We start from the raw sequence: 24,447 nt of genomic DNA, 5'->3' as shown, positions 1-24,447 counted from the left end.
AACACAGGCCAAAAAGAGTCTTCCCTGATATGTGAAGGCTGTACAGGAGATGGTCTCTTTTCATCTCAGTTAACTACATGTAACAATCTTGTAAGCTTGAAGGTACTGGTATCTCTTTTCACCACGGAGTAAGAGCCTTATGATGAACCCAACATTTCCAGATGAAGCAGAGCAGGGAAATGGAGAGAAAATGAGACGAAGAGTGGGAGGGAGGGAAACAGTGGGATGGAGAGTGAGAAAAAGAAAGAGAAAGAAAGAAGAACAAGACTAAGCTAATGATTACAACGGTAAACCTGGTTCCTGCCATCCCTATACCAACAGGACTTCTGGACTTTTTATATTGTATATGCATTAATATTTTCGTCTAAACTCTTTTAAATTTTTTCTATTTACAGGTGAAAGAGCCTGATTATTATAGATAAATACTGATATCAAATCTTATTATTAACTTTAAACAACACAAAATGGCTGATACATAAAGCAGCATCATGTCTGGCAAATCCTACTCATGGACTAGAACATACAGTATGTAGTAAAGAAAACAAACAAACAACCAACCAACTTTAGATCATCTTAATTGCAAGGTACTAAGGAAAATAATGTGATTCCAACAACAAAAAGCAACGCTAGCTTGTAAGCATCTTTAAATATTTTTTCCAGGTATCCATAGACTCAGCCAGCAATTCAACACTATTCAAAATTAAATGTGTAAGAACAAAAAGTATACAATGGCCTTATTGTTCCTTGCATAAGCTAGAACCTAATAGTTTCCCTCCAAATGGAATAAAAAGTCCCAGTTAATAAAGCTAAAGGGTATAGTACTAAATGGAGTCTACTAGTCTAGTAGACTACATTATTATATTCTAAAGTTCTATTTGTCACTCTCCTAAGGAAGACCCTCATCCTTGGCAGAACATTATCAAGCTCTCCCTCTTTGACACAGTGACCATCTACTGATTTCATATTAACTACTCTTAGTCAATGTACATATTTAGCTAGAAGCCTATCAGCTATTTGAGTATGTACATTATTAGGTAAGGAATGATGAGGAAAATTGTGAAAAATGTCGAATGCAGCCCAAACTGTCACATTTTAATTAAACAAATTTATGTGACTTATTTAAGTAAAACATGGGAAACAGCAGCAATAAAACACATTTATAGGCTCAGTTGTGCAAAACCATTTGAGCTTTCTACTAGCAACTCAATTTTATTTTGATGCATAATTTTAAAACAGTTGAAATGTTCGGCTATTATATCTGCTAAGGCTGAAGAAAGTTATAATTTACCAAGTCTTTTAAAATGTAATTTAAAAACTTTAAATTTTTATTTGACACTTTTATTTTTGGTAATAAACACAGGACTAAAAATATTGTTTTATGTAGTTCAAAATTGTGTTATTTTCTATCTCAAGCCAGGGGTCAGGTATACTACATTTAATTACAGAATCTCTGAATTTTTCTATAATTTGTTGGCTTATTTATATATCCTGCCTTTGGTTCTGAGAATGCTGAAATCAACATTGTTACTTTAAGATTTAGAAATTAATGAAGCAAATCTAACTACCATGTTATTTTGAATTTCTGATTTCCAGCTCATTCTTTACTTACTGCCTAGCCCTAGACAATTGATCAAAAAATTACCTTTATTATCATAGTTCCTATCTATTAAGCAAATAGTAATATGACAAAATATAATTGCATTAATAGAGTAATGTAAATGTCATTGAAGTTCTGGTAATGAAATTTTATATAAGTGATGCAGAGTATTAATATTTCAGCAGGTTCCTATGCCAATTTCGACAAAACCCCACAAAATCCCTTCTTTTGTTAATTTTAATTAAATAAAGAACCTTATGAAAAGGAGAGATACATGTTTTTTTGCACAACCATATAAGGAAAAAATTGATCAGTCTTAAAAGAGAAACCAATGTATTTTCCATGGTAGAAAATACTCCATGTTTATTGAAGTCCAACTCTGGAAGAAAAAAAAATCACTTGCTTTTGTAATTTGAAAATGAATACACATATGCTAACACATTAGAAATGAATATTTACTTTATTCATTGTTTAAAACAGTTTCTTAATTGATTCTCAACAAATAAAACTACTTAAATGAAGGCAGGCCAATAAAACTGTGTGACTGGGTAAATGTTAGACACCTTTTAAAAAAGTTGTTTCAAACCCTGGAAGAATCTATACAGCCTATTTAATTCCATCCTATTTCATTAGAGGGAGAATGTCTGATGAAAATATGGGCAATTTCCTTCAAATTTAAAACAAATATCACAGGACATCAATTAAAACATTTCTATTTAGATAATTAAATCTAGAGTGGAAATGGGAGACATATCAACAAAATAAAAATGTGGAACCTTATAGTGAGTTGAAGCAGTCACTAGAAGTTGGTATTTTAATAATGTATGATAAACATCAAAAACCTAAATTATTTATGTATGCCCGCCCTACATATATTTAGAAAGTGGACTCTGCAACAGGAGAGTCGCAGCAGCTGTGATGTGCTGGGTGTCCATGACACAACTATGTTATCTCTTACTGCTCCTGTTTCACGTTCTTCTATAGTGAGGTTTTGTAAATTGTATTTCAAATATCCAGATACATTTTAAACTTGGCAGTAGTAAACATTTGTCTTCAATTAGATAATTAAGCTAATAATCACTGAGTGCTGCTCTATGCTGGGAATTCTTTGGATGCGTTAACTCACATAGTTTTTAAAATAAATGTATGAGGTAGATAATATGGTCATCTCCATTTTAAAGATAAGGACATCAGGCACAGAGAGTCACTTGCTAAGGGTGACAGGAGAGAGTATGATAGGGATTTTAAGCATGATTTCAGAGGCTGGGTTCCTAACCACTAAAATTGATGTCATTCTCTTACAGGTAATTAGCAATAATGATGTGTTTACCAGAATTTTTTGTTTGTTTGTTTTTCATTTTATTTTCCCCACACCTAACTGATCCTAATCAGGTGCTACAAAACTTTAGCCCAAGTAGCACTTTCTTAATACAATAGAATAAGGGTAATCTACCAGTATTTTTAGTATTTTTATTTTATTTTTTGAGACAGAGTCTCACTCTGTCCCCCAGGCTGGAGTGCAGTAGCCCTATCACAGCTCACTGTACTCTCAACCTCCCAGGCTCAAGCCATCCTCACACCTCAGCCTCCTCAGTAGCTGGGACTACAGGCATGCACCAGCACACCTGGCTTTTTTTTTTTTTTTTAAATGTTTTGTATAGAGGAGGCCTCACTTTTGTTGCCCAGGCTGGTCTTGAACTTCTGGGCTCAAGTGATCCTCCCACTTTAACCTCCAGAGTAACCAGGATTATAGGTGTGAGCCACCACATCCAACCTTTAGTATTTTCAACACCAGAACTGTCAGAGTGGAGAGACAAAGAAGGAAAAATGTTAGAAGGGATGCAGAGAAGGGGAGAGAGAGGTGGGGGAAAAGAAGAAAGCATAGGTAGAGATTAAGACAGACTTAAATATCCATTTAAAATTATTTCCCTTTGGTTAAAAAATAGCCTAATGTTCTTTATTGTGCCCTCCACTAAAGACAATTGTAAAGGGTTTTAGAAATAGCATGAGCCTTTTACACATGTGGCTAAAGCAATGGAAAGAAAAAAAATCATGATGTATTCTTTATTCTGTCACTATTTTTTATTTTTTTAATAGAGCCATATTTATGTACTACAGTTTGGCTTCTTCATATTTCATTTTTGTGGCTTTTTTTTTCAATATAACATTTTCTTTTGAAATAGTTTAAGATTCACAAGAAGTTACAAAAGTGACCCAGGTTATGGTATACCCTTCACTCAGCTTCCCCAATTCCATTGTTAATTTTTTGTATATGAAAAAGTGAATGGATCACTTTCATTGTTTCCAAATCTTCTGAAAAGCACAGAAACTAACACTTGTGCAGTACCCACACCAATGGCCTGCAAGGTGGCTCTGTTGAAAGACTCTTGATGAAGCTTGGGGAAGACATCATCAAACTCTGGACTTGAATGTTAAACCTGCTGGCAGCCTGCCCTCTCACAGTATGGTCTTCGTCATGGGTGCCAACAAGACTTGGCCTTCTTTAAAAAGAAAAATAGCTCAGCCAATCTTTGTGATGAAGGTTTTGAGTGTTTAACTGAATTCAATTAAGACAGGAAAAAGGAATTGCCTTTACATGTGCAGAATAAAAAAATCTTTGTTTTTATTTTTTTTCCAAAGAGCTCACTTTTCTCAAATGAGAAAATGAAGTTTAATTTAGTATAAGAAAGATAAATTGTAATAAAGAAAACTTAAAAGGCTTTGTGTCAAGACAGATTATATTCAAAAGCAATATTTAGGTGATGGGTTAAGAGAACAGCTGGCACAATTAAGGCCTGAATGTGCACCCTGTGGTTGAGAAGAAAATGAAGAGCACTTAATCATATGGACATTGTATATTTTTCAAGACATAAAATCTCTAATGTTGCTTTTCCCAGACCAAGGTTGGTGAAAAAGCTTGGAGACTGTTTTATTACATTGGGCTTTCTGCCCAGTTTTAATCACCATTAGGGAAATAGGGCTCTGACCAGGATACTATATTTCACTTTCAGGATGGCTAGTGGCAAGTAGCATTGTATTTCCTAAATTACAGCCTGAATTATACGTATAGTAGAATGATGAAAAAAAAAAAAAAACTAAGAAAAACAAATTGTGGGGAGGACTACTACAGGTTTGACTAATTTAGCACTTTCTGTAAATGGATCTCTTTCTTCAGCATCGGTTTACTGAGATGTTTAATTCCAAAGTAAAGGAAACAATCTTATGTCAGAGGTCAATAGATCTTCTTTCTAAGTGACTGCTATCACTTTGAGATGGACAGAACTCTCATTTCCAAAACTAGGATCCACAATCATGTTCTCGAGAAGGCTTTGGCTTAAAATTCATACCAATTTTTAAAGTATTTTCTAAATGTTTATTCTAGATGCACCTTCCTCTATTCTGGATGATAAGAAACTTTTTTTTCTTTTTTTTTTTTTAGATGAGAAGTTCCCAGTATAGTAAAATACATTCAATCTAAAATTAAAAAAAAGCATTTTGAGTTATATTAAAATTGTCTTCTCTGAAAGAGAGAAATGGAAATCTTTGTCTAATAAACATTCAGCATGTACTAACTGACCTCTCATCAGTTTTTCCTAGAGAAAAGAAATTTACAGTTTTTCTAGAGACTCTTCATAGAAGGTTCTGGAATACTGCTAAACTGTGATCCACCATGTTCATATTTCTTGTACTTAAGTACTATAAATATATTCCATACAAGTTGACATAATTACATAGTGTTAAAGTCAAATATGCATTAAAAACTAGAATACATAGATACAAAGATTGATGCTTATTTAGAATTGATACATTAATAGAACAGAACAGTCATTCAAATAGGCTGAATTTTTTTATTGCCTGCTCTTCAAACAAAAAATGGTTGTTTCCTACTTGAACATAACAATATTGATTTGACCCCTAAGCTGTACTTCACTATTTTATATAATTTCTGATTTTACATTTTATGAAGCTTTTCCTCTCATATGTACCGTTAGATGAAATAGTAATATCCCTGCTAAACATTTATTTCTAAATGTTTTTATTTTTTCAAATACTGTGTTTTTCCCTAATATTATAAAGTAATGCAGTTTCAGGACAATTGCATTGAGCAGAGATGAAAGGGAGTATTTGGCCTTTCAGTTCAGAGTTGTATACTGTGGCTTAAATAAATAAAAACAAGAGGAGAATTCTATACACAGTTTATATATTTTTACCATGAATAAAGACAAAATCTTACAAATATGCATTTTTAAGAACTGATTAGAAGACGGTTTCACTTTCACTGACTTGTGATTTGTGTACATGTATAAACACACAGTAGGATGTTACCATTTTTATGTAAACTTCATGACGGGAGCAAATTACTTTATTGTAACAGATTGTGTTTAAAGATATCTAACTATAAATCAATTTTCCAGACTGCAGGATTAAGACAAGAAATGGAGCTAAAACTCATTCCTCTTCATACACATAGAAAATTATTAGGTAGGAAAATAATGCTTTCACCCAATCAAGAATAATACTAGAGTGAAAACCCATTACTTGCAAAAAGTGAAAAAGATATTTGAAATTATCTCTGGCAGGAGGGAGAAGATAAATCCTGGCCAAATTGGATTCAGAAATAATATTGTTCAATTGAGAAAAATATATATGCTTTCCTCATGCCTATTTATAGATTTAAATTGTTTGTATATATGTATGCATATAGTAACAATCTCCATGTATTTTATTTTATTTGCCTGAAAATCATGCAAATAAAATAAAATCATGGTTTTATTTTATTTGCCTGAAAATCACCCACTTCGAGCTTTAAGTAGCACCCATTTGTCCTAGTATTTGTGGTGTAATAAAGTTATACTTTGTTATTTATATGAACAGTTAATTTTTGTAATACATATACATACACACTCATATATAATATACTTCTCCCCTCTCTTTCTTTCTTATAACAATACTGATCTTCAAAGCAGGAGATTATGGAATATAATGGTCCATACTATTATATTAGAATGTAATGGAATACTATTTGTCAGAAACCAGCATTGAGAATCTGTTTTTATAGACTGTGCATTGTTCCTGGGCTGATGGAATAAGCAATAAATAATTATTTTAACAGCGATATAATTACCTTCCTATCATGCTGTAACATAAATTATACAAATGACTCATAACTTTCACTATCTAAGAAAAAAAAATCCAGCTGACAAAACATACGCAGTAAAGTCATTGTCTTTAGGCACTTACCACATTTGGCTCCACTGAATTGCAGTGACTTCCTAAAACTTAGACCAAAGTTAAGTACATTTACAAAGATCAAACCATAAATCAGTTGTAGCCAAAATTGCTTTAGTTCAACACCTGGCAGTATGCCCATATCTCAAGCTCCCCTTGGGTAAACCACTATAGAGAGCATCTAAGGTAATGAGTACTATTTCTAAAGTTTGCCTCCTCAGATCGGTTCAATGTTAGAAAACAACATGAATCAGGTTTGTGGAATGTGAGTAGAGCACTGTGGGGTAGATCCTTAAGTGGTGAAACCACACAGAAATAGACAAAGATTGCATAAGGCAAATAAATACAGTAAGCTAGAAATAATCACGTTTTCTCCTAGTGAAACCTTAAGAAGTAATATATGATAATTTTTAAAAATATATGCTGTAAAATACAAGGATACAAATATGTATTTAGTCATTGTTTAATAAGGTGCTATTAAGACAGTGATAAATAATTTTAGTTCTATTTCCTATGTTCTAATTTTTCATTAGTTACTTCATATCTAAGATAGTTATTAAATACATCACAAACTAGTCTCATAAACACTTCAGAGAGCTCTATTAATAATTCCTGTAACTTTTTGCCTGGCAGGCCAAAACTGTAAGAGTAGATAACTATACATCTCTGTTTTATCTTTATCTGTTTCTATATCCCTAAGTATAAAATTTTAAATTAAAATTTAGACACTTGGGGGTGGTAAATCATAATATAAAATTGTACAGGTCTCTTAATGAAAACATATGTGATAAAAGCAAACTTTTAAATATATATGGTACTATACCTCCTTCTACCTCCTAGGTCCTGCTGTAGACTCTTCACCCTCAAGACCTTAACTCTTTAACAAATGGATTTTCATTATTTAATTAATCTATATTAAAATACTAAGAAGAATGAAGGAAAGCAACATTTCTACTCATAAGTAAAATCCTCTAAAAGTCACTGAGTAGAAAGGCACAGACCAATTTTTACCACTTATTTTCTCACCAAAGTATAATTATTTGCCACCAATAACCTGACAATCACTGTAAAATGTGGGATTTATGGATGAACAAACTTGGTTCCAGGAATGCTAGTAAGTACCTGAGACAGACCAGACCAAAATACAGCACAACACTAAGCAGGAAGTGCAATAATAGTTGATGTGGGGAGAACAATTTGTGACATACTTTAAGAAGGGTATGAAGTCACCAAGGAGTAGGATCCTGCTCCTGGAGCTCAGACTGCAATCCTAGCCATCAAAGATGTTGGTCTGATGTTGAAAGAATCAGAAGACTGTAAAAACAATAAATATATACATAATAGTAATCAGAAATCCCTGTACATTGTTTGAAAATTGCTAATCCACTTATGTTCTTTCCTATAAAACAGACTTGACTAGAAGATCTCTAAACTTCCTTCTAATTCATTGCTAGCATTATATTAAATATGATAATGCTTTTGTACCAACTCACAGTTGACTGTTCTTGGATATAAAACAATGACTAAGCAATTTCAGTGACGGCAATAATTTTTTTTTGAGTAGTTCTAACCACTCATCTCTGTGTTACACAATCCTGTTTTTTTTCCTCCTCCTCAAGGTTTAAGGGGGCAAATGGTCTTTGGTAATTAGTGCTTAACTTCTCTTTCTTTCATTCACAAAGAGGTATTTCAACACTCAAGCCTTTGTCAGTACTTTGATGAATTGTGCTCTTCAATCTTCTGGAAACAAAAAGCAGGCTGCAAGCTCTCACTTTTCCTGAGATTCACCTGGCCATGAGCTTTTAAGTGTCACTTTACAACTCCAACATAACCCAGGGCTGGCTATACCCTTCAGAACTCTGGAGGAAATGAAGCAACAGGCCAAGTACCTTGGCCTTCAACAGCTTCCTGACTAGTTTTCAGCTTGGTGTTTATATACCTTCAACAATCCTAAGGGACCCATTTTCTCCTTAATAAACCTAGTCACCAATCCTTGGCTAACAGCCCAGACACACACTTGCTCTGAAGGCCATCAGTAATAACGTCCCAGAGGGGCTCCAAATGAAAATTAAAAATCTATAGCTTCTATGTGAGATGACAGATATGTTAATCTGTTTCACTATTGTAACCATCTTTTATTTTTATGTATCCGATAGCATCACGTTGTAAACCGCATATATACAAAATAAAATTTACTTTTAAAAAAATCAATAGTTACATGATATGTAATTGTCAGCTGTTCATAACATATCTAGCATATTAACCCTTAAGGAAAATCATTGGGATGAAGTGGTGGTGGGGAGAATAGCAAAATTGGCTGTGAAACTCCTTTTAACCATAAAATTTGATTTATTTATCTTTTCAACACAGCAGCAAAAATACAATATCTCATTTTCATGTCCTTATGTTAGGACTTACTAAAGTTAGAAATTCTTACTAATAGAGACCAGGTTTACATATATTTAACCTTATCATTAAAATTTCTCCTTATTTGGCATTTTAAAACCTAATTTAACCCTTGATTCTCAAGGAAATATATTTTTAAGGTAATAACATATATCAAATAAAAGAAAATTAATATAAATAAAGTATTTGTAGAACACGTTCCCTCCTCTTTATTCTTTTATTAAGTGCTGGGGGTGGGGGGTTGGAAACATGAGAAAAATCATTTAAGTACTAGGTTAAAAAGCTCCCACTGTTCTTAAAAACTTTTAGTAAATTAATTTTGAAATAATAGCTTTCTTTACCAAATTTACCTACAATTTTAGAACAGTCAATGGTCAAAACCCATTTAATATTCCTCCTTTACCCTAGCAGCACCTACTTTTATTTAACAATTCAATAGCTAAGGACATGTAAGGCACCATGCTAGGTACTGGGGATATCATGGTGACCAAAACCAGACCCAGTTCCCATTCTCAAAAGGCTTACAATCTAGTAGAGAAGACAGGTATTAATAGGTTTAACATAATTAAAACCTGAAGTGAGTTTTCTGAGGCAAAAGAACCTGAAGGAGTTTGAGTAAGGATTCCCTTCCTGTGTAGGATGAGTCAGAATTAACCAGAAAGAGGGAGAGTGGGTAAGAATGTGAACTAGAAGAAAATGCATGTTGCCTTAGAAAAGAGAAACATGGTGTATTTGAGGTAAAATGTGGCAATGTGGAGAATGGTAGAAGTGAGACTAGGAAAACAGGCAAGAGTCAGACCATGCAGAACCTTGTCAGTCATAGAAAGATTTGTCTTTGTACCAGAAGACAAACGGGAAGCTACTAAAGACCTTTAAACAGGGACATGAATACTGATAAGTTTGTATTTTTCCAAAATTAGTCTACTCCAATATGGAGGACTAGTTGAAGGGCATGTTCAGGAGATATGGGAAAATCAGTAAGTCATTGTCAAAAGCAAGACCGTGTTTGTGTTCATTAGAGAAGATGAATGGGGAAAGGTAATGTGCAAGTGGTTTTTGCCCTCAAAAAGGCGTTCCCTTTCAGCATTTACTTTTGGAATCCAGGTATATTAGTGCAGAGAAGCTGGACTTGGGAGTTAGTATAGCCACACTAAGAGCCCCCAGCTGACCTCAGAATTGAAAGTACATGGTGCATGGGAGCTATGATGGAGACAGAAGAGCCAGGGGCAGTGGCTGTTAATGCGGGTGAGGTTGAGAAACTTTTGGTGACAAAGACAAGACATCTTTCTGACGAGATTTACCCTTACCCACTGCGGTTCAGTGACATCACTTATTTTACAGGGGAAAAATACAAGAAAAGGTAGAAAAAATATTTAGTTATATACAATTATATATATAATATATATTTTTATATATATTTTTTTACTTAATTTCCTCTGTAAGTAAGGCAGAAGAGAAGTCTGTGAGGGGGGAGATGTATGCGTAATTACAGTATAGCACAAATTCAAGCTGCTAAAGAAGACACGTTAATAATATTCTTGGCTAGATAAATATACAAGATCCCTTGCCATATGTAAAACCATTTCTTCCCCACTTTTAAAACAGTGCCAAGGGGCACTGTGCATGTACATGACAAGCTGTTTCTAATGATCATCTCCTGCACAGCATTTGCCTTGCCCAAAGCATTGTTCGGATTTTCACTTATTTCAATTACAAGTGTTTAAATTCAAACATGCTATACTAATTTTGAACATTGAAGATTTGCTATATTAAAAAAATATGGATGACTAAGTTCTGAAAGCAAACATATGTGTTTGATGCAGCAAACCATAATAAAACTGGTAGGTGGGCTGTTGAGAATGTAGACCTACAGAACAGAAACCAGTAGTTCTTGAGTATTTATTGTGAGCCACACACTCTCACACTTACTATTTCACTTAACAGGCAATACTGGCCAGTGAGACAAGAATTATAACTTCAATTTTGTAGGTTGAAAAAATGGAGGTGCATCAACTTGAAATAATTCTGTTAGAGAAACATGACTAGTAAGTGGAAATGCTAGAACTCAAATCCTAGTGTGTGTGGCTGAAAGATAAATTATTTTTATAACCCCTAGTCTGCAAGAATGAACTACACTTGCTTAGGTAATTCTTAGCCTGAGTAGGAACCAAGGCACTGACATTCCTGTGGGTGTATGGAGGGATGTGTGTATGAGAGAGACAGAGACAGAAAGGCAGAGAGGCTGACTGGCTGTGAAGGGAGGCTGCAGCAGGTGCAGAGGGAGAGTAAGAAAGGATAAAGGATGGAATGAGCATGTCATTGCTTCTCTTCCTAACAAGATGGAGATGGAAAGAAGATAAAGCCCATTAATCATTAACCAAAAAAAGTGTATTGTGCATATACTTACTTGAGTATGCCCCCCTAAAATGAAATTTTTGTGTTTTTAAAAAATAAAATATAAAAAAAGTTACATCAGAAATGTTTTAGAGAACTAAGCATATTTTGGCCCAGAGAAGAAGACTCAGTGGAAGGCACGGAATCTGTCTTTTCAACCAGGAACAAATATCTTGTGGAAGACAATGGAACATATTGTATCTAGTTTAAGGGAATAACTTACACAAATGAGTGAAAACTGCAGGAAGACAAGTTATGGCCTGAGACTAAGAAGCTCTATCTAGCAATGAGAAAATGTGGTAAGCTGACTCAAGAGATAATGAGTTTCCTAATGGAGGAATTCAAATAAGGCCCAAATAAGCTCAGGTCATAAATCTGTTTAAAGAGGATTCACGCATTTGAAATTGAACAAGATGATTCCCCAAATCTCTTCTAACTCTCTGGTTCTTATTAATAAGATTTCATGACCTGGTTCAGTTTCTGGCTCAGCCATAAACTTACAGTGTGGTCCTGATAGTACCATCTTGGATGTTATCCTGGAAGCTGGAAGTTAAGAGCCGCAGAGAAATGTTCCCACACGTTGGTGGCCTCAGGCACTGGAGCAGTCCCATCAACATTACTTGGTTGCCCTGTGCCTCTGCCTCCTGTTTCCTCACCTACTAAGTAAGGGTAATATATACCCAGATCAAAGATATCCATATGGTTTAATTAGATGCAATCTGTAACACTCTTTCCAAAGGTACCATATCATTATCTATTGGTGCAGTTTGCAAAAATATAAGAATCATGAAACTCATGTTGCTGAGTGTTGAAGGGACAGACTCTTGATAAACTGAACGTAAGGCTTTGTGTGCTTAAAGAAACACTAAACTGAGGCCGGGCGCGGTGGCTCATGCCTGTAATCCCAGCACTTTGGGAGGTTGAGGTGGGTGGATCACGAGGTCAGGAGATCGAGACCATCCTGGCTAACACGGTGAAACCTCGTCTGTACTAAAAATACAAAAAAATTGGCCGGGCATGGTGGCAGGCACCTGTAGTCCCAGCTACTTGGGAGGCTGAGGCAGGAGAATGGCATGAACCCGGGAGGCGGAGCTTGCAGTGAGCAAGATCGCACCACTGCATTCCAGCCTGGGTGACAGAGCAAGACTCCGTCTCAAAAAAAAAAAAAAAAAGAAGACTTTTTAGTTTTCTAAAAACTGAAATTAGCCTACTCGGAGAGATGTGAAAAATTAATGATCAGATAAAATTGGCCCAAATTTTAGAATAATTCTATTGAGAATGGACTAGTCAACTACCGAGATGAAAGTTGAATTTTTCAAGAACCAAGTGCCAAACCCCACTATGGGAAATACAATGAAAAAAGCAAAAATCTCATTCTCAAATTAGGGCTGAGGGAGTGAGCAGGCTTAGGTAAGACATGCATGCAAATAATATGACATAAAAGGTGATCCCTGTCATAAGGTAAGTATAAACCAGTTGCTGCAGCCAATTCTTAATTATTTTATGTAATAACCTCTTGTAGCACTTCATATGAGCTAGGCATTGTTCCAAGTGCTTTATATTTAATATAATCGTCATACCAACCTATGAGACAGGTACCATTATTGTCCCTATTTTTAAAATGCAGAAACTGAGGCAAACGGATGTTAAGAAATTGCACATGGTCTTATGGCTAATAAGTGGTGGAGAAGACAGATTGAGCCCTGGCAATCTGTCTGTACAGTCCATGCTCTTATTCTCTTTATTATCTTGCCTCTTCAGTCTAGACAAGAAAGAGCAAATAATTCTTACTCCAAGGAGAAATGCAGAGAAATAAAATACTTTAGGAATAATACATATATGAGATTTTACCTGGTAGAACAGAATCAAAATGGTAATACAGAGAAAGAGTAGCATAACAAAGGGATGATGAGAAGAATGTAAAGAGAAAGAGTATGTGAGAAATGGTGAGATCTTTCCAGGCTGGTCAGAGATTCAGGGCCATGAGTGGGAGTAGTAGGAAGAGACAAATCTAAAAAAGTATATTTTAAGTAGTCCTCAATGGTATGTTGTTGGAAGCTGAAATTTATTTTTTTAGGAATTGGGTAGACATTAGAAATGATTAATCAGGAGAGTGATAGGACAGGATGGAATTTGGAAAGCATCTTCTGACAGTATATTATGTAGGACAAAATGACAGGGGTAGAAACTGAACAGAAATACCCCAGGAAAGAGGTCGTTGCAATTAATTTAATAAGGGACAGAAGGCCTGAATAAGTGAGGTGGAAATAAAGTCCAAAAGAGACATAGCAAAGGTGAGAGGTGACACAATTTGTACAAATTAAATGTGGGGGTGAGAGAAAGCTTTTGCTCTGTCAATTAGAGTCTGGGTGACTGCATGGGCATGAGGTGTTCTTAAAAATATGGAAAATTTGGCAAGAAGGAGAATGTGTGGAAGAGGTGATGAGTTCTGACTGGGATATACTGAGCTTAATGTAGCAGTGGAACACTCAAGAGAAAATGCCACTGGGCAACTGGAAATGTTAGTAAGGAACACAGGAGAGGGGTTAGTGGGAAAAGAGAGAAATTCAAGTCTTCAGTCCCTCTCATCCAGTGAGAACCAGGTAGCTCTTTTATTTTGAAAGTGGCAAGAATTTGATCTTCTACTGTTTTCTTAGCTTTTTACTATGTCATTAGAGAAACTCCACAAGTTCTTTTCAATTCTTCTATTTATGAAACAAATGCATTCCCTCCCTATCTTTAAGCGTTTTCATGGAGAAAGAAATATGTAGCATTTAGATCATGGAATCACTCAGACCAAGCTAGCTTAAATCTTTGCTCCGTTATCTCTTAATTAAGTTGCCATTCAAAGTTCTACTTTCTTTGTGTGAAAAATGGGTAGGTATTATTGCCATGATATAATTATGTAAAGTACTTGATACCTAGTAGGTCCTTGATAAATGTAGCTATTTATAGGACATTTAATGTGATCCGACCACTTCATTTGCTTAACCAACAACCCGATAAAGAAGATACTACTATTAGTCCTTTTTACAGATAAGGAAACCAAATCTTAGAGAGGTAAGGAAACTTCACAAAATCTACTTCCAAATGTCATTTAAGGGAAAAATCAGTCTAGAAAAAGTATTCAGGATGGATTAGAGCTACTTTGAGAGAAGGAATGTGGCAAATGTGGACATTTATTTGTAGGGGGTCTTTTAATCAAAAGCTAATACCAGAAATTTCATTTTCTTAGGTGACAAATGTAGGCATTAACAGCTGATAAAATCAAATTTTACTCTCAAATTTCACTCTGTAAGAAACTGAGACAAACCTATAGTTTATGATTCTTTGAACTAAATAACCATTTCTTTAGTAGTCTCATGGGACTTTAACACAAACCAGCCCACTCAATGTTTGATCATACTTGAAGTCATACATTCAATGATAGCTTTGGGTCATTTGGTAAGGAAATATTCTTCATGGCCCAGTACAAATTCCAGCATTTCTGATTCTTTGGACTCCTTCTGCAACAGTCTTAACTAAAGTGAAACCTGAGGAAGATCTAGGCCTTGATCTTTCAGAGGCTTGGCTTCACCATCATAGTGCTTTTGGAAAATGAAGTACAGCCCATTGATACATCCATTTAAAAAAATTACACCTCTGCACAACTAGAACAGGAGAAGGGAAATCTCTCAAGAACCAACATGTGTTTTAGACCTAAGGGTGTTTGCTAACCAAATTATCATTTAGACTCCTATGGAGTCTATAAATTGTAGTGTAATGAACAAATATAAGGAAATGAAAAATAAGTTAAATGCCAAGTGATTACATCCCAGAATGGAGAAAGTATTATTGTTCTTTGTAATAACTTAGACTATTGAAATGGAAAGAATTTTAAAACCCAGGTTTGCTTTTCAACATGTTCTCACTCTATACAGTCATGAAATTAACTCAGAACTTTTAGAGAAAGTAGACTAGAAATTTATTTTCCAGTTTTCATGAAATACCATATTTTGTGTGTCCTCCTCTTACAATGACAGAAACTAGAAAAGTTACGTTATATGCAATTATTTTGCCTTCTAAAATGTGAAAAATATTTATAGCAAATGTTATATTACTCACTCCAATGATAGATTACTCACGCACATTTTTTATTCTATTTTGAATGTGCCTTGACTGATTTAGTTTATTTTTCTTTCGCTTTTTTTTTAGACAAAAGTATTTCTGGAACTATGTCATTTATATTATTTTCCTAAAGAAAATAAAATAATCTCTCAGACAATTAACTTTTTTAGACCTTAGCCCTAACCATAAAAATCTAATTATAAAAGAAAAAGGACTGGATTAAATCTTCCCTAAGTCTCCTTCCAGCTCTATGATTTTATTAATCCACGACCTTTGGAAAAAACTAAAATGCCCAACACTGGGGGAATGGTCATAGTCTATTCCTGTGATATGATGCATGCAGCACTGAAAAGAAAGCTTATGATATTACATGAGAAGGGTGGGATACAGAATGGTATATATTTACACACACAATTATAATTATCTGGATGTGTGAGTATACATATACACACATACACATACACAGCAGTATAATTACACTAACAATAAAAATAACACTTTTTTAAGAAAGATGTTACAAGATGATTTCAGTTTTGGGGGAACACAGGCAATTTTAATTAATGTCATTGTATTTTCAAAACTATATTAGTTGTCTTTAATGACGTTATAACTAGATAAACAGTTATTTTTAAAATCCATTCTTTGTAACCTTTACTAGAAGTTAATTTTTTTCTAACCTAAGCAATTTTATTATTAATGTGTTACTGATAAATACAGTATAATTAATGAATGCTGGACTGGAATCAATCAATCATGTACAGTTTAATATCTGTAGAGTAATATCACTGTTTTCCAGCTTCATTCTTTCAGAAAAACAGAAATAATGTCACCTTCAAGCGTCCTCAAACTCTCCCACACCAAACAGCAAACATTGCCTAATAATGTTACAAAAATGGGCCTGACTGCAATAATTTATTCTTCATTAAGTACTATAATTTGAATAAATCTAAATTACTTCATTGACATTACTTTAAATAATCACATGTAGAGATTTTTACCAAACTAATTCAAGAGTTGGAAATAGATGGTTGTGAGTTCCTAATATAATCTATATTATTTTCAATCAAAGTACCTGTGCTAATTCCTCAGAAAAAAAGACTAACGTTGAAGCTATGTCAACAAGGGACAAGCTAATTTTTTCTTTATACTGAGATATAATCATCTATTTTAATGAACCATTTCAATCATTCAAAGAATTTGGGATGGCATAGAGCACAGTCTCAAATTTTGGACTTGTTACTGTAGACAGACCTGTTCATGAAGAAAAATAAGACAGTAATACAGCTAATTTTCCCCAGTCATCCATCAGTCATTCCTAAACTCTGTGATTTGAACACCTGTAACATTTGTCATGTTTATAGTTAGATGTCTCAGAGTGAGGGAGATGTCTGTACGTCAAAAACTATATAAACCACTCTAAATCTAGCGACTGAGAGCTAGTTTAGAAAGCAATCCCTATACCAACAATTTTCTTTACTTCACTGAATCTACAGTCTCTCCTTTGACTCAGGCAAATAATAGTATTTTACCAACATTCAAACTTTCAATAAAGAGGCATCTACGAAGATAAAAAAGAAAGTGGGACTAGACAACTACCATAGATTATTTCAATGATTTCTTTTAGCAACAGTTAAAATGTTATAACTCAGGTTTTACCCTTTTATCCTGGGCAGTTTAGGTTAGATTCCAGTTTCCTCATATGTGAAATATGGGCACTGATTTTCGGTACATACATTTTTATGATTTCTCTTTGTAAATGTATTATGATTATATCTCATTGGTATATATAAGAATTATAATTACTAACTAACAAGCATGCCTTGATTTCAACTTTTACAAATTTACAAGGAAATAATATGTTGAAAGCTGCTTCCTCCCCAGAGAGAGGCTAAAAAAAGAAGAAAAACATTCTCAGGCCTCTAGTGGCAGAAGTCAGACCTTACCTAAAAGCAGACCAGAAAGCACGACAGGGACACTTCTCCAAAGGAACACTTTCGTGAGACGAGTTAAGAAATGGTAAGAAGTTGACTTTTATTATTTTGTATGAAATAAAACAAATTAGAAATAGCATGACTTATCGGAACAAATTTTAAAAGACCATATTATTAAGAATAAATATGAGGTGATCAGAGCCAGCTTATAATTGTAGAATGACACTATAAGGACTCAGTATAGAAACAATTTTTGCCATTTTTTCCTCCATCTCTTCCTGCCTTTTCTCATTTCAACATTTATCAAATAACCACATGAGATAGATTCTGAGGATCCATAAATAAAAGACACACTCATGTCTTCAAGTTGCTCATGCATGTGTGTGTGCACATATTTGTGTGCACGTGTGTGTGTGTGTACATTATGCTGGGAGTTGACGGAAGAGCAGGCATACAAACAGATAATTACAGAAAAATCCCTTTTCATTTAAAGAGATTGGGCTCTTAAAAGCCACAATTATAAGATTATTTACAATGGAAAATCTGAAAACTAAGTGGAGAACGTTAGAATTTAAATGATGTCTTTGCAATATATTTATTTACTAAACGCAAGCATCAAAGACATAACTCTAACCAAATACTAAACCAATTATATCCTTTGCATCTCAAACTAGTCATAATTAGACTAGTTTAATAGCTAATTAGATTAGTTTAATAGTTAATTATTGCTACTATAATAGCAAAAATTGGTAAAAGATTTGTGGAAGAGAACATCCAAAGTAAGAGCATGGTGCGGTCTTCTAATTGGTCAGTGGTTTTCAGTTTCATGACTAGAGACTGACTTTCTTTTTGTCTCTTGGATCCCAGCTCCTAGGTTCTACTGAGCTCTCAGAGATACAAAGTAGTATACATGCCTGAGAAGATTTGTGGTTGCCTATAAATAACCTAATTGGAGAATAACTAAGTATTTTTCAAACCTCTGGTCCAATATTTTTAGTTCCATAGCATTAACTCTTCTTGTGATAAATCCATGACAAAGTCACTGTCCTTTTTACACATGGCTCACTTTTCAAGGATACCACTGGAGTGCAGTTCTGAAGCCTGTTTTTACCTCCTTTATTTTTTCTGATCTTGCCTGATAAGGTCTAATTGAAAAGTCTAACCATCTGCCATCTATTTTATTTCTCTTTTCTATATCCAAACACCAATTTCCCCTTTTCTCACAACACTTATTCTCAAAAAGAAAACTAGAACAAAACGTTTCATAGTTGTAAAAAATTGAATTGAATTAACATTCATATATTTTACCAGGATTTTTTATAAAGCAGCTCAAGGTAGGAGAGGAATTAAAATACAGTTTTGATACGTGTGATGACTCATAAAATCAGCCTGAGGTACTACTGGGCCCCTTAGATGCTAAAGGCACCTAAACCAGAGAATAAAGGCCAGGGAAGGTTTTCTGCCAGATTATATCTGGATTAAATTCCATGGATTAGAAAAAAATCAGAAGAAAAAGGGAAATTCAGAGGAATAACATGTGTAAAAGTACTGAGATGAATGAGAATAAAACAGACCTGAAGAGTGGCAAAAGAAGAGGCTGCAATAATAGAAGATTAGAGGCCAAAGAAACAAACAATAAAAACAATTAATTAAGAATCTATTAAGGCCGGGTGCGGTGGCTCACACCTGTCATCCCAGCACTTTGGGAGGTCCAGGGGGGTGGATCACCTGAGATTGGGAGTTCAAGACCAGCCTGATCAACATGGAGAAACCCCGTCTCTACTAAAAACACAAAAATTAGCCAGACATGGTGGCACATGCCTGCAATCCCTGCTACTCAGGAGGCTGAGGTGGGAGAATCGCTTGAACCTGGGAGACAGAGGTTGCAGTGAGTCGAGATTGTGCCATTGCACTCCAGTCTGGGCAACAAAAGCAAAACTCCGTCTCAAAAAAAAAAAAAAAAAATCTATTAAACTACGAATTTTAAACAGGGGAATTATTTAAAGCCATGCTATGCAGTCAAACTTTCCGCAATGATCCAATATAAACTCATGTGAATCCATACTGTCTGGCATGGTTGCCACTAGCCACATGTGCCTCTGGAGCACTTGAAATGAGGGCAGTGCAACTGAGTAACTAAATTTCAAATTTTATTACATTTATTTAACTCAAATGTAAGTAGTCATGTAGTTAATTTTGGAGAGCACAGATTTTTAAACAAATGCTTTATTTTTAATTTGAACCATTGTGAATAGTTTTCTGGTAGTAATAATTAAGTTTACTTAATAATCAGGTTTTCTGGAGTATTTAATGGGTTTTTTGTTTATTTTCACTTTCCAGTGAAACAAGTTTATATCTTCAAAGTTACCATTTTTTGGCCAGGCACAGTGGCTCACTACTATAATCCCAGCACTTTGGAAGGCTGAGGTAGGTGGATCACTTGAGGCCAGGAGTTCAAGAGCAGCCTGGCCAACATGATGAAAACCTGTCTCTACAAAAAATACAAAAATTAGCTGGGTGTGGTGGTGCGTGCCTGTAATCCCAGCTACTTGGGAGGCTAAGGCAGGAGAATCACTTGACCCCAGGAGGCAGAGGTTGCAGTGAGCCAAGATCATCCCACTCTGGCCTGGGAGACAGAGTGAGACTCTGTCTCAAAAAAACAACAACAAAAAAGTTTCCATTTTTTAATTACCCACAAAGTAAGATTCTACTTACCACAAACAGGAGAAAGAGAAAATTTGTTATAAATTAGTTAAAAGATGAAAAAAGAGAGTGAAAAGATAGAGAGAAAAAAATAAAGAGGAAGGAAGGAAAAGGAAAAGGAGGGAAGGGAAAGAGAAGGGAAGGGAAAGAGAAGGGAAGGAAAGAAAAGGAAAGGAAAGGGAAAGGGAAGATCATTTCTCCTAGTTCCCCCATATCCCAGTTACTAAGGGAATTTTTTTCTCTTTCAGCTATAAGGCTCCTGAGTCACTAAATTTATTGCACTGCAGTGATTTTCTAGGGCCAATGTCTACCTTATGAAACCAATATCCACGCCCCAAAGAACCAGTTTGTTCTTTTTAAAACCACCTATGTTGTTTTCCTCTGGACAGGCATAGCTGACATAGACCGTCATTTTAAACACAGTTAGTCAGATATTAGTAATCTTCATACATTATGATGGCCAATTTCTTCACCTATTTTATGTACTTCTTACTTAATGAAATTGATAATTCCAGAATTTATTGAGGAAACTAAGCACACATGCACACACACAGTGAAATATCACATTTGGACTCACAAATTAAAATAAATTTGTAAAAACTGAATTATAATTTCTAAACAGAATAATTTATGTGCTGAGTTGAAAAATTTTACTCCATTTAGTTGAATCTCCAAGTATTTGTTTTGTAAAGGAGATTGGACTCATAGAATATCAGTTAATCTAGCAATAGGCCTTATTTGCTCATCAGAGGTTGTGGTTGATGGGCAAGAAAGACAAGGAAAGGGGCTAAGAGTTGGAGAGACTCTCCATGGGCCTGAGAGGGTTTCAAGTACTAAGAATAGAAGCTCCATGGAATAGTCAAACATGATGGGTCCAAGACCTAAAGGACATCCAGCACAGTCCTGCAGGCATGAGGACTAGGGCCTGCAAGTCCCAAACTGCTACTAATCAAAAAAATGCATGGTGGCCAGGTAGGCAGTGCACATCAGAGAGATTTACCAATGAATCTCAGTGATGTGATTGTTCTCTAAGGCAGTAGAAAAGCACCTCAGATGCAAGAGAGTCCAGGGAGTCTCATAGAGTGCTAGAATAGAAATCAGGAAAAAGAATTACAGTAGAAACCCACATATGAGAGCCAGACACCAAGATCCGAATCTGCCTGGAGGGCAGAATGGGGTGATGCCCTGCTGAGACAGACTTAGAGTTGTTTTCCTGGATCTTTAACTTTAGGCCAGGCTTCGTCTTGAATATTAGGAAAGGGGTAGATTTTAAGGGAGTATCTAGTGGTCCCAGTTATGGAGAAAAAGTAAGTTCCAGAGGAAAATAATAATAATGATGACGACAGCTAGCATTGGACAAGCACTTAAGATGTGCCAGGCACTGTTCTAGGGCTTTCCATGTCTCACTTCACTGACTCACTATTCAACCTCAAAACTATATGAATGGTATTATCTCCATTTTACAGATGAGAAAACAGAGGCATGAGATGTTAAATTATTTACCCAAGATTAGAGCTAATAAAGAGTGGAGACATAATTTAAACACAAGCAGTTAGACTACATAACTCATTCTCTTAATTAGTACACTATATATACTGAGCATGAAAGGGCTAGAATACTAGGGAAAAAATTAAAATGTCTTACAGGGGTAAAATGAATTTCACAAATAGCAATAGCTTGATCTATATTTCCTTATCACTCAACTTTGCTCAATGATTATTTGTCAGGTAACATTACCTTTCTAAGCACTTTACATGTATTATAAATCATGCGATCTTCCCAACAGCCCTATAAGCTACATATAAGTATCATCTCTGCTTGACATATGAAAAGACTAAGGTATAGAGAGCTTAGAGCATTTACACAAAGTTACTCTAGACCATATGCTTTTAACCAGTATCCTTCACTACTTCTCAGGCAGGTGGAGGGAGCATCGTATGCCTCAAACACCTCTATGGAACTTCTGATGGGCAGGAGGCAGCCTGTGTGATTCAGGTTTGGAAATACTGAGCTCTACCCATATGAATTATTATTGTGATTAGAGGTAAATGACACAGATGCTGGAGAAAATCCAAAATATCTTCACTTCCCTAAACTCCCAGTTGCTTTATTATTCAAATACAGTGACCATCCCCTTTAGCCAATCTCAACTATCTCTCAATAGGCAGCCTGACCTCTTACTGTGAATGAGTTCTAGTTACTTAATTACTTTGCATGGACCATATTTTGGTTGGTGTTAATCTTAATCTCAGTTTTCCTGTTTCCTTTGCTCTCGATATTATTTCTACCTCCATGTCCCTAACCCTAGAACAGTTCCTTTTTAAAAAGTTTTAGTTACAGAGGGTATAGTTGGAATGTATCCACTCATATAACAGTGGTATAACTATACAGTCTTTGAGTTGTTAGGAAGGAGGTAATTTCCCTCCAGACCCTCTGTGTTGCCTGCTCTGGATAATTTACATTCTTCTGTGACTCCAAACAGTGTAATGAAGACTTTACTAACAGGTGGTTTCTCACTGGGGAATCTCCTGTTCTGGGAGTATAGCCAAGCCTTTTACAATGATTCTACTTTATTAAATGGGATTTCTGGCATTTTAGCAGCAGAGAGTTCTGCCAAAGTAAAAAAAAAAAAAAAAAAAAAAAAAAAAAAAAAAAAAAAAAAAAAAAACCTACTTATTTGTATTATTATCCCAATGCTCAGGACACACTAATAATCAATACTGGAAACATAGTGCAGCCTTTTAAAATTTAACAAAAAAAAAAAATTGGCAGTCCCAACAAAATCAAGGTAAAAACACACTGTGGAGATAGATATCTTCCTTCACAGCTGCAATTCATTTGAGTGGTTGAGAAGGGCAGTAGCATACTGTGGCCCATGGTTTGTGGTTCACTTTGGATCATCCTAACTTAAGAAGGAAAGGGAAAGATGGCAATGAAATTCAGGTATCTACACTAATAGGACACAACCTGGGCTATAACCCCCATCTCCATGTCGCTATCTCTAGAACACTTCTCATGTATCCTCCCATTTTCAGAGAACTTTCATGTGATGCATAGAGTTTAGTCATTCCAACAATTCTATGAAGTACATATAGTGGATATCCCTGTCTTCTTTTAATGGATGAGGAATTTGATGCTCAGAGAGAACAAGCTACATGTTCAGGTCACAGAACTCATAAGAGTTGCAGTTCAGAGCTTCATTATATGACCACCAATTGAATATTCTTTTTACTATGCCAAAGCATCCCATTCATACAAAAAATCTAAACTGAATGAAATTCCTTAGGCCTCCATTTTTGTACTGTATCATTCCTGCTTCCAAAAATGGGAAATAACGTAGGATGCACTTGTGCATGTATGCAGTCATTTTCTAGCGGCTGGTTCACTGCTCCCCAAATAAGATACATAGGTCAATAGGTACCTCTCCAGACTAGGTGGTGGGTAATTTAGGAAGATTTTGCCAGACTCAGTGAAAGTGCAGAAAAGAAGAGCCAATATCCATGTGAAAGCTCATCTGGGTAGCTGCCATAGCCAAACCATTCATGCCCTTCACGATTCTTAATATCTTCATCTGTAAAACCAAGAAAGAAATAACTACCACCTCAAAACAGGTTGTAATATTCAATGAGATAATGTTATTGAAACACATTTTATACAGTAAAACACTAACTAAATATTAACTGTGATTAAAATGATTACCTATAAGTGGAATGGGGTTCTCCTTAAAGTGATCCACCTGATTTCTTTTGAACTGTGGATGTGTTTGTGTGTGTGTGTACATGTGTGTGTGTTGGAAGAAGTGGGCCACCAATTTACTTCCCTAAGATTCCTACAATGATGACAATTTATCTATAACAAAGACCATGACACAAAGATGAAGATTGTTCTTTATTCCAACTCCCAATTCTTGAATGTGACTTACATGGAGTTTGCAGTTTATAACATGCTATTGTGAGCTAAGTGTTTCATAAGAAGAAGGCACACTGTTTCATAGGCTAATGTCTGACCTAAGGAAGTAAACAGGTAACTTGTGGCCTCTACTTGGTAACATGTGATTACAATGAACAACAATGACCACAA

General features: G+C 35.1%; 1 protein-coding gene across 48 annotated transcripts in view; it reads right to left on the bottom strand.

The window, feature by feature from the left end:
* MAP2 (microtubule associated protein 2) overlaps positions 1-24,447 on the bottom strand; it is a 308,002-nt gene that overhangs the window by 251,423 nt on the left and 32,132 nt on the right. For 12 of the 48 annotated variants that reach the window (XM_054478052.2, XM_054478037.2, XM_063647894.1 and 9 more), the window contains exon 2: positions 8,035-8,140. The exons of the other annotated variants lie outside the window; for them this stretch is intronic. The gene's annotated coding sequence lies outside the window, so the exon portion shown is untranslated. The remainder of the gene's footprint in view (positions 1-8,034; positions 8,141-24,447) is intronic. 48 annotated transcript variants of the gene reach the window in all.

Source organism: Pongo pygmaeus, chromosome 11 (assembly GCF_028885625.2).
Source record: "Pongo pygmaeus isolate AG05252 chromosome 11, NHGRI_mPonPyg2-v2.0_pri, whole genome shotgun sequence".
Lineage (NCBI taxonomy): Eukaryota > Metazoa > Chordata > Mammalia > Primates > Hominidae > Pongo > Pongo pygmaeus.
Note: the sequence above shows the minus strand (reverse complement) of the source record. Positions and strands in the feature narration are given on the sequence as shown.